Source organism: Mycteria americana, chromosome 4 (genome assembly GCF_035582795.1).
Source record: "Mycteria americana isolate JAX WOST 10 ecotype Jacksonville Zoo and Gardens chromosome 4, USCA_MyAme_1.0, whole genome shotgun sequence".
In the NCBI taxonomy this organism is placed as follows: domain Eukaryota; kingdom Metazoa; phylum Chordata; class Aves; order Ciconiiformes; family Ciconiidae; genus Mycteria; species Mycteria americana.
The window spans coordinates 54,716,425-54,735,422 of record NC_134368.1 but is presented as its reverse complement, the minus strand read 5'-3'; the positions used below and the strand labels follow the sequence as shown (position 1 = coordinate 54,735,422).

At 38.1% G+C, this 18,998-nt stretch overlaps 1 protein-coding gene across 9 annotated transcripts in view; it reads right to left on the bottom strand.

Annotated features, from left to right (window-relative positions):
* The window catches only part of BMPR1B (bone morphogenetic protein receptor type 1B), a 295,110-nt gene that overhangs the window by 209,136 nt on the left and 66,976 nt on the right, over positions 1-18,998 (bottom strand). For 5 of the 9 annotated variants that reach the window (XM_075500595.1, XM_075500594.1, XM_075500598.1 and 2 more), the window contains 2 exons: positions 9,235-9,291; positions 1,917-1,987 (listed from right to left, as the gene is read on the bottom strand). The gene's annotated coding sequence lies outside the window, so the exon portion shown is untranslated. The remainder of the gene's footprint in view (positions 1-1,916; positions 1,988-9,234; positions 9,292-18,998) is intronic. The other 4 variants (XM_075500597.1, XM_075500599.1, XM_075500602.1 and 1 more) reach the window with 1 other exon arrangement.

Genomic DNA, 18,998 nt, shown 5'->3' with positions numbered 1-18,998 from the left:
AAGAAAAAAATTATTTGCCTCTAACCAACAAATTAACACAGTAGGTACAGTACTATTTAATATTTAAAGCTATTACTTCAAATGAGTTTTCCAGTGCAGGGAAGAAGGGAAAAAAAAGAAAAAAAAATCAGACTCAATTAGATCCTAACCCAGTAAATTCTCATTTCCTTCGACATGGGTTTTGCCAGAATGAGATTAAGCTCAGGCCATATTAATTTATCTGTAAATTATTATTAATACATTTCCATGTATGTTAGCATAGCGATTTTTTCCCCCTGCATCTTTAGCAATCTAACACTGGAACACATTCCTTCACTAAGAGTCCACAAGTCCTCCCAATAGATGTACCATTTCAGCAGGAAAATTTCTTTCTCCTTTCATAACTGCTTGAGAATTCATCCAACAGCAATTGAACCTTTGAGATTATACATGCTGAGTAAATTAAAAAAAAAAAAAAAAAAAAATCACAAAATGCAAACATTTGAAATGATGGGCAATGGCTTCACGAGTCACAAGGTGGGGGAGGACAGGAGCACCAGGGTACATTAGAAGGATTTTACTGAACTCAAGGGAATTTTTTGTATTTATCAGTGTGTAAGTTGTATAATGCTTACAAAGAAAACCTCCAAATCAGCTACATCAGCACAAACACACAAATCTGACTTTTGGTGAATCTTCTGATTTCTCTTCAGGTTTGTTAGAGTTTTGAATCTTTTTCTCTTTTACAAACTATTTAACTTTCAAGGAGTAGACCTATGCTTTGCTGTTCTTGATAATCTAAACATTAACATACAATTGGAGCCTTCATACCACTATCCAGTTAAACACAATGCTGAACGAGTCAAAAGCGGATCTGCAGACACAATCACACAATAGGTAGTGATCAGCTTGTGCTCGTTAAAACACATTATCACCCTTAGAGACTGCAGCCTCTGTCAGATGAGAAATGATACATGACCATGTATGAATTCCAGCCCCTTTGAACAGAAATTGAAACAGGCTTGTGCTCCCTACCCGCGTTGCACTGCATGAAGGACACACAGATGGTCAATCTGCTGCACGCATGGTAACTGTTAAAGCAGACCAACCCAATTCTTTGCAGTTGTCACATCAAATCTACCTACAAACACTTTTCAAAATTTGCCAAATGGAAATAAGGAAAGACAGTGCTATGTTGATTTCTGCATCAAAAATTGCAATTAAGAGTTCAACACTAAGTTGCACACTATACCTTTAAATGTTTCTTGCAGGTTTAAATTTAACACTCTATAAAATTTATAAAACGTCAGACCTTTTAGCACAACATGAAGCAAGAACCATTGGGCAAAACATGCCTTTGAGAAGACTTCCAGAGTTTTATCCCCTTCTCTGTCTCCTACTTCTGACAAGCAGAAGTCGGATAGGCATTTGCTGCTTAATTTTGAAGGTGTATCTCAATTAATATAGGTCTCAAGACCCTTCTCGCCTCACATCAAACCTCTGCACTCTCACATGACAATATAGAGCAGTAAAGACAGCACCAGACAAGCCTATGCATTTTCTTTGACAAGTGACATGGACAGAACTGTACTGTTTTTAAGCGCTCTCGCCATGTGCAAGCATGATGGAGTGAACTTGGGCAGGCCAGTTCAATGGCAGATGGAAAATGTCACAAGTTCCAGCAGTAGAACAAATTGCTATCCACTTTGTCATGCTGATCTAAAGGTACTTGCTTATCTTCAGAGCCTTTACTGATACCTGTGGTAGAATTACACATTCCATTCCCAATACAAGTTATGTTATCACATATTGAACTTACTACAAAGCACAGAACTTGAAAAAAATAACCCAAAACAAACAAACCCTCCATTGACAAACTTTCTATGAGCTCATAATAATGAACAGCGTCTTATCTTTATCAACAGATGCTGTCTTACCTTTATCAAGAAAAGCTGAAATGTCCCTTTCTCCTATTCAGCTCCCAAGAACAAAAGAAATGAACTCCACCCTGTGGGCAAAGAACATTTTTTTAAATGATTAGTGATATTCTGAAAGAAGGCTTAAATCATTACAAAATAATACAAACCTTCCAATTCTGTTATGATACTCAGGTAAAAATATAATGATATCTGGAAAAAAGCCCACTGATGGCATATAGCTAGTTATATATTTACTACATTACAATGTAACAAGTAACATTATAAATGTTCCTACGAACACAGCCCATTGAGAGTGAAATATTCAACAATACTATTTTATAAGGAAAGTTACACTTTTATTTATTAGGTCAGCTTCCAAGAGAAAATGGCAATATTGCAACCCATTTTGCAATCTTCGACCACACAGGTTTCCTTTACATCTTAATAGAGGCCCCAGAAGAATGAGATAACATGATACACATTACTAAAAATAATTCTGGATGCCCTAATAATTCACAGATCTTATAAAACCATGACAACTAAGGATCATAGCTCCTCCTTGTTGTAACAAACACACAAACCCAGACACTTCCACGGGAGTAGGATAGGATTTGTATGGCAACAGATATAAGTCTTAGTGTGAGATCAACAGCCTCATAAGCAGCAGAGAGATAAGATTCATTTATTCTGCAACGTAGCCATAAAAGCTTTACCAACATCCTCAGCAAGAGCGGTTTCAGTCAGCTGGAAAGGACTGAAGACAAGGCTGGAAAGTTAACCATAGAGGCTAGAAGCAAAAGAGCAAAAGAAGATGGAGCAACAGCTACAGTAGGATGACGATGATGAAGGCTGCTGGAAAATGAACACATTACGTGTTTATATTGTAAGGAAAAGCACTTTCATGGGTTCAACAAAAGGCACAAGAGCACAGAGGCAAGGAGAAACAGGAGGACCAGAGCTTTTGCTTCTTTGCTCTTTAATTAACTACTCCGTTATCACACTAGAATGTGAAGCAGAAATTATTCATTTAGACAGCTTCCCTAAAATCTTTACAATGTCACTGCTTATCTTATCTGAAGTAGTTTTACACATATCAACACCAATTCAAGAGTTGCAGAATGGCTCAATTTCATTCCTGTCCCAAACAGTGGCCAAATATTTATCATTTCCTTCACAATACTGGAACAGCTAGAAATTTTGCAAGGGCATAAATACGACTGATTTGCTGATAACGGACCGATTCAAGTAGCTGTCCTTGCTCCTACAGCAAGTTTGTTATTCTACAGTTCTTATAATCTGTTGTTTGAAAGGAAAAATTAATGTTGTCTGTTATTAAAGAAAATACCTAGGTAATTAAGTGCCACTAATCAGATGCTACACATTTTAAATATGCAACTAGCTTGTAACGACATAGTTAATTCAGTGTATGTTACAGTTTCCCTTTTTCTGGGATAAAAGAAAATCTCCATGCATTTTGTTCATACTGGTTTTGTGAACACTCGTGTATAGAACAAACTACTGAAGTGAGTTGTGAGCATTTGGTTTTGCTTCTAATTAACAGAGACCAGCTGCTAATGGTGAGGGCATCTTCCCCAAAATACCTGTAACATTGACATTGTGGGAGCTCTCATACATCTGTAATATATATTTCAACTTAGATTAAAAGTCAGAAAAATTACTGCCTTCACTTCCTAAGATTGGAGGGAACCCCACTGGAGGAATTTTGAAAGCTTCCTTTTTCATTGCTGAACTTCTTCAAAAGGGCCCAAATATTGGGGATTCCACCCTTTCACATTGCATCAAGTTGTGCACATAAGGTCATTCTGAAATACTAAGTTAAATTGTGTTTATACATCCTAGAGGTTTGTCTGGTGTTTACACAAAGCTACAGGCAGAAAAGGTTTGGTTTAACAACTTATTTTCAATCCACTCTATGTCAATATTTCATCACCAAATTATTTTAACAGGACACTATTAACACAGCAACTTTCACCAACATCAAAAACTTTCTCAAGTTAGTAAACCTTCATCAGCAAACTCTCGGGCCTCTTCCAAGCATTCACACACCTCTGCTTCCCTCTCTCTTCCCCCTGGCTTCTATTTAGAGAAGAGGGAGATGCACGACACTTGCAACATCACTTTGTGACCAAGCAAGTCCAGCCATCAGCAAACCAAGGCTTCACAGGACTTGCCTGGCAGCCATCCAGGGCTATGGTGAAAGGTTGCCCCTACAAGCTTCCCCACAGTGAGGATCCCACCCAGTAAGGGACATAAGCCTCTGAGTTCAAAGTAATAAGGTTCATAATCAAGCACAGCAATTTCAGGATTGAGAACCAAAGTATTATTTATACTTTACTACTAATTTAAACTTTACTCTGAAGTCTAGATTAAAGTAAACTTTCCCTCCAGAGCAAAGGTTTTAAGTTTATAAGAGAATGGCTTAGGGGCTAAAAAAGTGATTTCCAGTAAACTATAATGACTTCAGCTTCTATCCAAAGGGTGATCATTTTCCAGTAAACCTAGCTCAATTCTTCACTCCCACAGAGCACCATTTGTACCTTCTCACAGGACATCTGTGGAGGAGAGGAACAGTAGTACCATCCACAGTCACGTGCAACAACTCAGATTTCAGCTGCGTTCACACCTGAGACAGCAGTGGAAAGCAGACAGAAAATGCCAACTTCACGCTCACGTATGGATAGAGAAAAAAAAAATTCTGTTCCTGAACAGAAAAGGCAGAGGTCTTGGATAAGCATGCCACACAGTTGTTTGAACTTCCCAATTTCTCCTGTCAAATGCTTCTGTAAAGAGTCATAGAATCGTAGAATATCTCGAGTTGGAAGGGACCCATAAGGATCGTAGAGTCCAACTAAACCATCTGACTAAGAACATCATCCAGATGCTCCTTGAACTCCAACAGCCTTGGTGCTGTGACCACTTCCCTGGGGAGCCTGTTCCGGTGACCAACCACCCTCTCAGTGAAGAACCTTTTCCTAATGTCCAATCTGAAGTCATTCATATCTGTTTGACTGTGTCCTCTTACATCATTAAAAGAGGGATGAGGAACTGATTGAGAGATTACAATTTATGTAAGAAGTTAAATTTCCATGATCTTTTTCTGGAGGAGTTGGATGGTTGGTAGTAAAGAATGACAGCTCCTTCCCTTCAGCTCCCATAAAGGAAGAATAATGTCCTCCATTTCGCCAGGCTCAGCAACAGGCAAAAACATGATAGGGACATTTTCACATGATCTTCCCGTTCTCTAGAATCTCTGGAAACCATTTTCCTAGTCTTTTTTTACTCTTTCTCAACACCACCCTGCAGAGATCAGGGATTAATCGGATAGGTACACCCTACAAGACAGTGTCCCCAGTAAACACAGCGCAGCCTCCCCAGCTCGAAATAATAATTTCCACTTACAAACAGCCTTCAAAGTATATGATTTCACCATCTTATTCTTGAAGAAGAATTTTGCCCATGCTAAGCAATGTTAAATACACAAATGGTGATAACATTTCACTACAGACAAGGCAGGTCTCTCTTCCTGCTTTAGCCATGACGTTGCATGCAAGCTTTCAGCTTCTAAAAAGGATGTGGTCTTATTTGAGAATGCTTTCCACTCTTCTCCTTAATCTATTTTTTTTTTTATTTGTGATCTAGAGGAGGTGCCTAACAAACAAATATTTCAGCTGGCATTTGACGATATGTTACCTGTATGGGCTGGGTTAAAACGTAAAGATTTCTTTATTTTATTCTCAGAAAGACAGAAAAGCCTAGAACGGGCAGTACAATTTATGCTGTGCTTTAGCAGACCAATATAGTTGCTATTTGACATCTATGTCTCTGACCTCAGAATTGGTACATAACCAATACAGGAGCCAAAGAGGTCAATGCCCATAAAAACGTGAAGATGATTCAGTTAGCATTCACTCTAAATTGCATACAAAACATCTGTAATGCCAAGCTAATTTATCATTCCCTCTTAAACCCTGCAAGAATAGAGACAGAAAGTTGAACTTAACTCTGGCTGATACAATCCAGGATTTTGTGAGTAAGCTGATACTATGGCAATAAAAAGCTGGGAAACACTAAAGTAACCATAAAAATGTCCTGTTTCATAAGATAAGGAAGCTTTTTGCCACAACTGATATTTGTTTTGACTTCTTAAGTGACGCTAAATAATATTTTCATCATTCTCTCACAGCTCTTTCAGAAGTCCACCCACTCTGACAACCAGCGGCACGAAGCAGACTGAGGACCAAAGGCTCCCCGAGCCACTAACAGGAAGGTGCCCTTTCCCCCTCCTGCCATTTGTCAGCCTGGCAGGCAAAAGCTGAGAGAGAAGCACAGCTTGGAATAATTACACAGACAGTTTGGGGCTAATTAAACAAATTACTCAGAATTCATAGTATTTAAAAATCTATGGAGACAATGAATAGATGCCATCAGAAAGTTTCTAAGGGAGACAGATCATAGGAAAGTGCTACAGCATGACAAATAGGAGATTTCATCTGATGCAGCCTCCATAAGGCAAAAAAAACTGAATAGAAAAGCCCATGAGACTTTTTTTGTAACATATGAAAACATAACATATTTATATATGTAGTTTGATTGTAGAAACCCAGATAATTCTTCTGGACATCAGTTTTCATCAGTGGCTTCAGTACTCAAATTACACAAGGTTATGGTAGAATAAAATCCATTTAATGCATTTGCAGTTGTCTGTACCTACAAATTTTATCAGGGGAAAATATAACTGCAATACAGACAAGAAGCTGAGTAGGCACATCATTCTAATTACAAATAGACAAAAAAAATTCAGCTGAAACTGGATCAATTCCTCCCCTCCCATTAGACTTCATGATTTCATAATAAGACAGAATCACATAAGATACCACTTTTGCTAAGATCAGGGCAATTTTAAGTTTCCAATTTTAAAGTGGAATATCAGTGAGACAAGCAGAAAGCTCTAAATAAAAAAAAAAAAATAACACGGAACAGAAGATTCAGCAAAACAGCTGAATTGAAATGAACCTTCAGCTGAGGAGAACTAAATCTTTGGAAAGACATGATTCTAGCAGGAAGGTGGCCATGAGTGACTTTAACTGTGAACTCTTCTACCCCCCCCCGTCAAACACTAGAGGACACTACAGCCCATAGTGGGCAAGATGCTGATAATCTGCCACCTTAAACATAATTCACAGATATGGCTAAACTTTTCTCCATAGGTTTCCTAGGTTCCCTATGGCTACCAGCGTTTAGGTTATCAGGGAAAAAGAACAAGGCCCTTTCTTATAACATTCTTAAGTTATTACAGAAATAAAACTACTGCTGCTTTGCCATACGTTGAAGGCTCATCTTTTTGATGCGTTTCTGTAAGGCCTTATTACTTCCTATTTTCTGTACTTATTGTGCTGCAAATTAGTGCTGTCTGAGAGATTCTCCAAAGGCACGGGCACTAAAAAAACCGCAGGTGATTTCCTATGCAATGAAGTCCTTGTCTTGCTCATGCTTTCCCACATCCACCCATAATACGCTTTCCCTGCCTATGGCTGCACGCCTTTCAGGCATTCACACACTGAGCCTTCTTTGCTCACTATTAGAATGACAAGCACCTATCTAAACAGCCAGTATGAAACCTGATCCATCTGTTTTCAACTGAAATCCACCAAAAAAAAAAATTTTAGACTGTCTTTTGGAATAATACATTCAAATATTTTCTTAGTATGAAAAGACTAAACTCCGCCCTTCCAGTCTGAAAAGTCTCTGCAAAGAAAACCAGCAGAGTTACATTCCCAGCATTACAAGGAGCATGGGGAATTTGGCTTCAGTATTTGTTGCGACTGTTTCCGTAGCACACAAGTACCACAAATCAGATGCGCAAGGAGTAAAGTTTAATTCATAATTTGTGAGACTAGGTCAGATTTATCCCAGGATTAATGGGATACAACACAATCATAAACAACCAAGATGACAAGGGCTCTCATTGCTTGGCATTGATTCTGGTTTTGGTTTTTCTGAGGTTTGGGGGAGGGTTGTTGTTTTGGGGTTTGGGGTTTTTTTTTGTTTGTTTGTTTTCTTTATTTTGGTTTTAAAGCAAATTACAGATTTTTTTCAAATGCATAAATCTTTTATATTTAAAGGTCTGATAAAGAGCTTCAATATATAATTAATAATCCACTCAGCTTCAAAGGATTTTAATGCCTCCCTAATCAGCAGAAATGCAGTAACATTGTACTAATTCCCACTTCATGGAAAAGAAACCAAGAAACTAAACAAATATAATCGCTTAAAACAAAGTCAACTTTTAAAGATTTTCCACAGAGTTCAAGTACAAACAAAATGAGGCAGTATAAATATCCCTTAAGTTTACACGGCTCTATTGAGACTAATCAGTTGTCAGGATTAGAATACTGTATTCTAGCCAGTCGTGAAATTAATACTGGAGACATTATAGTGTTGTTTTTAACTCCGAAGTAGAGGAGAAAAGGCACTACAAAAATCATGCGTGTTGATGTTAAGAGTCATCTATTTATACTTTTTAAAGTAACTACCACGATTAGTTTGAGGCAGGTAAGTTTAAGGGAAGAGTCAGAAAACACATTTCAAAGGACTAAGATTTAAGAATTTAACTGTGGCTTCCACCGACACTTCGCAACTGGAAATTCATTTCCAGTCTCAAGCACAGACCGGGCCCCAAAGACCCATTTTGTTCCCTGCACACAAACTGGCTGGCACTACTGGTAGAAGTGCTGGGCCTGTGTAGCTACATTTTCCACATGGAGCTGATGGAGACTTATTAGAGATGTTGAAAGGAGCACAAGGCTACGGACCATAAAAGAGAGCACTATGTGCTCCATGAAAACCATGTCAATACCTACGCCGAGGCACGTTTGAGAAGACGGAACACAAAGCTATAGGACAGTGATGTCAAAAGCGTGTATGTTTATTTGAAGAGCATTTGACATACTTGGTGTCAACTCAATAATGTCCCAATAGGGGACTAACAAAGCTGAAGTACACAAAATCAGATCTGATGAAGTACATGCCAAGGAGCAGCAGGTCGCCAGTCAGCCAGCTTCACTTTTCTGCGATGGATGCTTATGTGAGAGCGGTTGCTCAATGCATGTACCTGGTTAATGACATGCAGCATGCAGATGGTCCTCCCAGAGACACCGAGGGCCACGTGTTCCCCACATGCAGTGTGCAAGCAGGATCCCCAGGACAGCAGTCCAAAGAGGAACCCTAAGCCCAACCCCCTTCTCTCCGAATGCACACCCTGCATCATAACATGGCATCCACCTGAAATAGATAGATGGTCTTCTAATGAACCCACCTTCTCAGCTTAATCTGTAACTCAGTGTTGATACGGTAGGCCACGACCATGGAATGCCTATTGAAACAGAAAAATATTTGTCCAATTCAGCATACAATTCTGGGTGTGCTGTAATTCTGTAAATTCAAAAAACTTTTTTCCATTGAAACAATAGGATTATGACAATAGTGAAATATGTTAAAATTATCTACCCATACACAGGATAGCTCCAATGTGAAAGAAATTGCTATAGTGGAACAAGGTTACAAAAAAAAAAGTTACAAAACTTCTATTTTCATTCTCTTTTTTACAAATAAGACTAGAAATGCAAGTAGATAGTGAGAAACACCCACAGGAGATAGAATTACAGGTCATTTCAGGCTGATAAAGTGAAAAACAAGGAAGCTAAAGCATTCAGCATACAAATCAGAGTAATGTCTAAATCCTTCCTTATTTACAACACGATGTGCTATTGCCATTTTAAACAAGGAACAAGATCTTTTCTCTCCTATTTTCAGACTTCATACACAAGAGCTCTGCATTTTGCATTAAAAAGACCATTCACCACATACTGTAAATAAAACATGGTGAATTGGGGGTGGGGGGGGACACAACGGACAGAGACACAGAACTTCTTTCTGAAAGGATACAACCACATCGCCACGTTAAGCTACAAGAGAAATGACAGCAAGATCTTCTCCATTTATGAATAGACTTCATTACCTCGAACAAAGGAGAGAAAAAGGGTGGCTTTTCCATCGCAACTTGGAACGTGGCATATCATGCAATTTCAAACTAGCAAATGAACATGCATGCGAAAACTGGTAACTCGACACACTGCTTGCTTGATGAAATCTCACAACAGTAGTAAAGCATTGGACTACAAAATCATTTGTGAACCAAATGGTTCAAATGGAAAAAATGCACCTCACTACAGCACAAAGCAAGTTACTAATTCACTGCAGTAGAAAGTAATTTGTGAACCAAATCTTGGAGCATGTTTCCTTTTGCTTTAGTTTACTTCAGTTGAATGTTCTTAAACTATATGGGCTGCATACTAAATAACAATCACAGGGTTTGTGTGCGTGTATATTGTGTATGTATCAATAAACATATACGGAAATTGTATGAAGATTGGGAATGATTAGAAGCCTTATGCCATGGAAATATTGCATAGGCATGAAGAGCATATAACATTACCCTTGAATAATTAAGGGTCAGAAGATCAGCCCGCGCATGCAGACCTTTCCTCAAAACAAGGTTACCACAGTGACCTCTTCAGAACTGCCTGCCTCCTGGTGTATTTTTTTTCCCCATCTATGCTCCAGGTTTTCCACATAGTTGGAATTCCACAGATGGTCCCCATCACCCCCAAAGAAATGCTCTTTCCAGATGAATTCCCTAGAACAGGACTTCATTTCTTAGACAGCAGAGGGATATTTTCCAGAAACTCATGATTCCCAAGAGCGCCACAATTGCCTAATACTTAATCATTCCATAATCTTAGAAAATCTGACAGAAGTTTAAAATCATTTTCAAAAGGCACTGATGTTCCAGCAAATGCTGGAAGCTCTCTGACCAGCATGTGATAACTGTACGTTAAAGGATTTGGCTGTCCCTTCTCATCATTTCAATATAAATAGCATATTCTTAATAAAGCCTATACTAATGTAATGCTTTTGAAGTTTTAGTCAACTGTTTTAAACATGGTATTCTAACGTCTTCTAATAAACACATAGATCAGTCAACAGTCCAATACTACAGATTCTCCTTTCTTACTATCGTATTTGTTGATGTTAATGATTTGCTAAGTTTATTTCCCTTCAACCACAGCCTCTGCATTTCTCAAAGCTCCTTAAAAATTACTTAAGTAACAAAAGACATTGTGACACAGAGATAAAAGGAAAGATATTTTAGTATATAATTTCCCAGCTAAAGTGTGACACCTCAACACACACAGCTGTGCCCATGAACGCTCTTCATACCGTCATAGTATTACAACAATGCATACACATACAGCCTTTGGCAAAAATAATCCACACTTATCGCAGACCATTTGCATTCAGATTCCATGTTTAGTGATCCTTTTTTCAGGACTGCTGCTTGCATCTCTGGTGAAATGCTGCAATTCCTGCATTGTATCCCCATTCTACACAAGGGGCAAAATACAGATTTCTCCTTTAAAAGAAATTTGGTATAATTAATAACAGAAAAATTACTACGAAGAAATAAGTTGTACCCTCTCTGTACACAGCCATCTCTCTCATACATGCTAAGTGGACTTACTGAGCATGTTTATCAGGAAAGAGATGAGAAATCCTGTAACTCATATGATACAGAAATGTATAAAGATTTTCCTTATAATTTCCTACATTAGTACTTTAGGGGGAAGTCAAAGAGAGGTAAACACAAATAGATCGAGAATAAAGGAAATCTTGATTTAATAATTGATTTTTAATCTCCTTTGCATTTATATTTCACTGACTTTGAAAAAATAAATCTCATTTTCACTGGCTGCTGTAACCACTGAAACAAACATTAACTCTAAACCAAATTAAAACAGGATTTTAAAATAGTGAAATAGCTCACTAAAGATACATTACGCAAGTGGTAAAATGGGTTTACCCAAATGTTCTTTGATTCAAAATGAAGTTGTTGAATAAAGAATTTTCTACAAGAAAAGTTTATTCTAATCGTGGGTCAGATTTTTAAAAGGTTTCAGTTCACTGCCCCAAAGCCTTCCCAGGATCTTCACAGAGGATGAGCACCATCATCTGCACCTTAGAGTAGGATTCCGTTGAACAACCAAAAAAAACAATAATGAATATATTAAGCTGGCGCCTGCTGAGATTTTTAGATGAGCCACAGTGAGCTACTGCTCCTTGATAACACCATTGCACATTCCTCCTCACCTGCATGAAGGCCCCAAACGCTGCAGCTGGTACAGGCTGCAGGAGGAGGGCTGCAAGGGGCTCACTGAAAGTGACCCAACAGAAAGTACTTCAACACCAGCGAAACATGGTAAGAACCTGCCTAGTCACTCCCACCATATCATCTAACAAGATTAGCCAATTTCAAACTTTCCTCTAATTCTAAATTTGTTTTCTGTTAAAGATACAGCTACTGGCCTAATTTCCAGAAACCAATCGACACATTCTTTTCTTGAAAGATCAAAATTCAAGTTGCGTCAAAGGCAATGAATTATTCTCTTTGTAAAGAAACACACCAAATCAAATTTTAAAAGACAGTTCACTCTTAAGTGAATGTTTTACTTAAAATACTAGAATTACCACCAATCTTGAATCTTTAAATAAGATTAAATGCTCTACTTCTGCTGTACCACTCCCCATGCTTATAGACTTTTTTTTATTTTTACCTTTACAATCAATTTTGGCAATACAGACAGACAAATTATTTTTATTAGTTTCCCCCGCTGCCACTGTAGCTGACTCAGACTTGATTTCAGATGTCTGCAAAATATATTTGGTGTCTGGACTACTAACCCACAGAGATTTCTTTTTCAACTTGTTTCCTTGGAAGGTGATGGAATCAGTTCTATTACTGTTATTTTCAGAAAAATTGATAGAAGTTCAAAGACTACTGTTTTGTTTTAAATAGAGCCAGCCTTTGAAACTCAACTACTTGCCAGTGGTCTAAAATGCCTTTTTAAGCAGTTCACCTAACATAGCAAGTAATAAACATAAGGAAAAACTTTAGCACGTATGAAAAGATAGGAAAACACCCACATGCCATTACAGCCTGTTTCGACCTACACATACAATATAAATCAAACATAAGGTAACAGTAGCTTAACTAATTCTATTAATCTCTATGAGTAAGCATTTCATTTGGCCATTTTCACATCCTGTAATTATTCCAGAGGAAACGCAGGTTAAAGGTTCAACTAGCACTTAAAATGTCTCCTAAAGTATAATTATATCTACAAGACTTAGCCTGTGGGTCAAATTGGGAAACCTATAATACAAAGCATTTATTTTTCTCAAATACACTGTGGAGTCCAATTATTCCAAAGAATTTCTTTTTTATTATTACTACTCAGTTCTATGCAAAGTGTATCTCCAAAGGAAAAGCTACCTGCAGCCTGCACAGTTTGGGCCATGAAGCATTATTATCCAGTTATAATAAATGGTTAAAACAGAATCATGAGCTCCCTCTTCAAGTTCATTCAAAGGAAGCATCATAAAAGCATAGACACAGCTGTCGATTGCTCAGTTCAGTAGGGAGTCAAAATAGGGGATCATTGCAACAGCACAGGCATCAAAAGCAGCCCTATTTGTTAAATGGAAAAATATGGTTTCATACAAACACAAAACACCTTATTTGCTTTTTTGTGGCACATTTTTGGAACAGAAACCCATTTTTGAAGATGGGAAGAGAGCCCACAAATGGTGCATGTCATGGAGTACCTGCTTAGATAAATTATGCTCTTAGGAAAAAAAAAATACAACTCCATAAATTGAGATTGCCTGGCATACAGTGAGAAAAGGCTGAGAAGAGGTGAGCATTCAAAAGAGGCAGGAATTCAAGTCAAGTGGATAATATACTACAACGAGAGAATCTTGAATTCTTATCTACAGAGTTCTCTAATCTTCCTATTAAATATGCACAACGAATGCCATATGCAGTATACATTAATTTGAAAAAAAGATACACAATCGTATTAATTTGCCATTGGCAATTTGTAAGGCATAAATAAAAGGCTATTTGTTTGCCATTATTAACAAGGCTCTGATTTTGCTCAGCTACAGCCTCTCTTTGATTTTTGATGTGAAAGCATCAATGGGAGGTGTTAATAATGAAGTTTGTAAGCACCAGTTCAAAATTTGGGTCCTGAAAAACAACTACTTCACTACGTATTGCAAGTGGTGCAACTGATTGAACCTGTCAAGCAAGTTCCAAGGTTTTGGTTAGAAAAAATATGCAACTTGAAAAACTCATGAAAAGGAGATTAGTGTTAAAAAAACCAAACCAAGCTCTCAAATTAGTAAATACTAGAATTAAGGCTGCTCATGAAGCATGAATTCAGACCTCTTATATGTATTCAGTGTAATGGCTTTACTCAATATTACAGACCAAGCCATCTATGCAGTTAAGAAAAAAAAACAAACAACACACCACACCAATGCTCCCATGACCAGCACAATATTTTAAGCTAAAATTGTTCTTCTCTTTTGAACCTTTATTTTATTCACTGTTTATCCTGTATTAGACGATAAAAAAAGTCTAACATATCACTGTACCACAACGTATAAAAAGACTGTATACGAGTGTGGAAAAAGGAGTTTCATAACATACAGAATACAACATTGAGCTACTATAGTGTCAAGTTGAAACTTAAATCCAAACCAAAATGACCATAGGTATTGACTAAGAATTTTGGTTTACACAAAGTTTTCCATTGTTTATTTTTAAAAACATTCCAGTTTTACTAAAAAGCCCCAAAACCACCCTAACCGGTTTTGACATATTTTTAGAGTTCTCCCAATGTTTTCCTTTCCTTGGCAATTTTTCTTCAGAGTTGCATTAACATCTCATTCACCAACACAAACAGCTAATGGATCTGTACAGGTATCTGCCAAAGGCGGCAAGCACTAAAATACAGGCAACAGAACAAAGTCCAAGATGTTTTACATTTCACATACTCTTCCTAACCATTTTGACCTTCCAAAATCCAGAGCTACAATGAGATCAGAGAGCATCTTCAAAGGATTCCCCAAGTATCTTCTACAAGATAAAACATAAAACTGTATCTATTCAGGAAGATACCTTTCTGCCACTAAAAACAGTTTTCTGATTGTTTCTCACTTAGTACAGTTTATATTGATGACAACTAGGGGAAGGAGAGGGAATGGAAATAGCAAAACGTTGTTTCTCCAATTCCAGTGTCAGGAAATGTTGTTCATGAGTTTATGAAGCAGCAGATAACTCCAAGGTCTCCCTGACCTTTCAGCACTATGGGACAGTCTTTACACGAGGACTAACCGTTCTCACACAGTTCCTGCATTGTACAAGGTACTAATCTTTTTGTTAACACTTGGCATTCAGGTCTTCTTGTTGTACTTCTTTTTTCCCCAAGGAAACTATTCATTGCTGATGTAATCCCAGCACAGTAATACAGCACAGGATCCTGTCCCAAACCTAGGCCTGGCTCTTCAGATCCATCCTCTTCCTTCTTCAGTATCTTAGCATCCTCCTACATTGGAAGGGGGCATCAACTCTCTGCATCAGGAATCCTTTCATTTTCATGGTAACATTGGTCATCTTTTATGAGTGACATGTGAAAGGGCCAGGCTTAGACATTTTGCTTGCTGGCAAGAGTCAAGCTCTGTTGGTTTCCAGCAGGAACGCCAGAAGCAGGTTAGCTTTAAACATTAGATTTGCCTATGATAGGCTTGAGATTTCCTTCCCTCTTTCTATTCTAGTACTAGTGAGTTGCTACATGCTACATAGAGCCACATCAGTTTTGCTGAACGCTAATGAGTCCGCTGCAAGTATTCACTGCTTGGTTTTCCCTCCTGGTCAATGCAAGAGGAACTCCTGGGTCATACTGAAAGTTTGCAAGGGATGAGCTGAAGTCAATGCAGATGTGAATTATTCAAGCATTCCAAACATGTCTCCTCTTAAACATCACTCACTTAATGCATCTAAACTTAAGATATATTTTTGAAAAGAGGGGCACATGGTAAAATGAAAAAGAAGTTTATATGGAATCAGGGTGGATTCAGACATCTCTAGCAACAGACCTTATTCAGCATATAAAGAATTATAAATTGAGTACTATTTTTTCTTAAAGCATAAGGCATCTGCAAAACTTGCATAAGAAAAAGTGTTCAATTGATATACATGAGTATCGCAAGCATGCCGATATCTAAAATTCGGAAAACTACAATCAACTAGAAATAAACACTAATCTAAATCAAGGTGCACAATACTGGCGAGACATTTATTAAAAACGATATGAAAATGTATGCATAGTTAAATATAAATCTTGCTTTTTGTTGAAGGAAAGTATGACAGCATGCACCTGTTGTTTACAACCACTGCTAACGAAAAGGTGCCAATGCAAACCAACTTGTGAACTCTCCATGCTGCTCAGTAGAAAGAAACTAAGGCCTTGATTCAGCAAGCACCTACTTTTGCTCGAACATGTTACCCACCTTGAAAGTTCAAAGGAACATCTCACCTGAAATAAGCTGTCAGCCTAACATAACATTTCAACACTTGAGGCTAAAATGGTACCTAAAAAAAGCCACACCAACACTATATACTTTGTTTGTGAAGAAATGTGATGTATACTTTCAGATGGGGAATAACGTTCCTTGTTATTTTTGTCACTTATGGCCTGTCATAGCTCCGTAACTGCCCACTAGAGTAGCTATTGGCCATGGGCTTTCTATAGCTGCAATTGGCAGGCAGAATGTAAACTGATGGCCCATTCGTTTATAAGAGACACTTGGGCACTGCTGATGGTGAGGCATGGCATCCTCTGAAAGTAACAACAGTTACTTCAGCTTTCTGTACAAGGGTCAGGACAAGTATAAAACAGCACCGACTTATAATCACTTATACAGTATGTCCTATAATTATCTTCCACCAGAACAGCACTCTGTCAAAGGCTAGTGCTCAACCTATTTGTGCAATATGAAACAAAGAAAATAACTGCCCAGGAATTAGCTATACAGCTTTCATTCCAATTCCAATTATTGCCAGGAAAAGGGGTGGTGAGTAAATTAAACACTTATACATAGTTATTAGTGTTTTAGAAACATGAATTTATCTAGAAGCATCAAACCTCAAATCCCAATCAACAGTCTTTGCCAAAACACACGGAATTCCAGCAACGCAAGAAAATCACCAGCTCTTCTCACTGCAACCCCATCTCCAACCTAGCAGCGGGTGCAAAGCAACCCCGGCCACCTGCAGCCAGCCTCCGCGCAGGCGGGTGCTCTGCCCTCATCACCAACCCACCTCTGCAGCCCCAACGCCACGCTTCCCTGCGGCACCCCTAGTTACTGTAGCCACTCCCGATGTAAACCCATGAATGCCTTTGGGCCCTAGAGATTAGTTAAGTATTAGCATTTTCAAAATGCATCCAGTTGAGAAAACAGAAACCTGCTAGACCTGTTCACCTCCGCTTATCTTAAATCCTCTGATCACTGGTAAGATATTTAGTATCTTAAAATAAATGGGTGGTTTTCAGACTTCTGTACAACCTGCAATTATAAAACCAGATTTCATAAGGTAATTTTATGGATCCAATAAAAGCAAGCATCTGGTATCTTCTTAGATTTCATTTTTCAGAAAAGACCTGCTCATCTGTAAGAGTACTTTCCACAATTTTGTTCTTTGCAGAATACTTAAACATACATGGTTTGATTTACGGAGTACCTTCCCCTTACAGTGTTACCTCATCACATGGAGATGCAAACCCCGTGCATCTAAGCCTACAATCTTGTATTACATTTTTACACTAGTGAAACTCCACTATAAAAAAAAAATCAGGCCAGACATTGCTACATGGACATGCAGCAGTTACAGCAGGCACGCCACACTGACAAGGTTTTTCTAAGAAACAGAAATGACATAGGCAGTGATGTTAGATAGCAATTAGCGATATTGGGCAGGAAAGTTAGGACTGAGGTAGGTGGTTTACAACAGACAAAAACATCCTTTCTCCACAGCTGGTAGGGAACATCTTTGTTGCTGCAGAGGCTGTAGTGGCAGACTCAGAGTTCAAAAACAGGCTAGGCAAGCCTGGGGGCGAGAGGCTGGGATGTCAGCTCTAACACCCGCAGCCCAGCAGCGGTGGGTGCTGGGAGGGTCAATGGGGAACGGACGCTGATGGGGCCAGGCTCGTTTGTCCTCCCTGTGGCACATCCTCCACAGACACCACCAGGGACAGGTTCCTCAATGAGACCCACTGTCAACCCGACTGCTCTTATTATTGCCACTATTATTGTTATCAGTTAATCAAATAAAAGCAAAACATGATTGTCAGGCTGAAGTATTCAGTGTTTGAGAACAATTTGTTTGGTTTTGGCCGCTTCTCATACAGTACATGCAGAACATTTCAGTCCCACAAACACAAAAATCACTGTATTCCGTTTTTTAGTAATTCTTCATGCTTTAAAATTGATTTCTCATTTTGTTTCCTTCATATTGTGTAAATGCACACAGTCACATATAAATGATACAGAATTGCGAAACAAACACAAATAAGTACTTAACTTTTAAAACATCAATTTTGCCTTGCCTTCATCTATGAATGTTGCGAAGTGAAAAAAAGACTCAATATTTAAGTTGCCTACTTCAGTTAAAACATTCATCATACATTCCAGAACATATCATGGCATTAAGCACACTGTCTAGCAAGCAAATAAATCAAAGGCATAATATTTTATTTAACTACATCAATTAGTATTTCTGGATAAGAGTGTGTCTTCTATGGCAGGTGAAGGGATAATTTAGCTGTTGCTGTTAGGTGAGCTGTTGCTCACCTGCTTGTAGCTTCCAGATACCATATCATATGATTTGAAATGATCCTCAATAACTTATTATCAATTTGACATTTACACTGGTGCCATTAGTGGTAATTTTTAGTTCATTCAGATGGACAAGGGTTTTAACCTAATAATTACAAGAGTAAATAGGCTACTAATTATTAAAGTAATTATTTTAATTAATATTAATATTATATTAAATGTAATAATTAAGAGCAATTATCACTATTAGTACAACTGGTCCTTGCCACTCTAGAGGCTAGA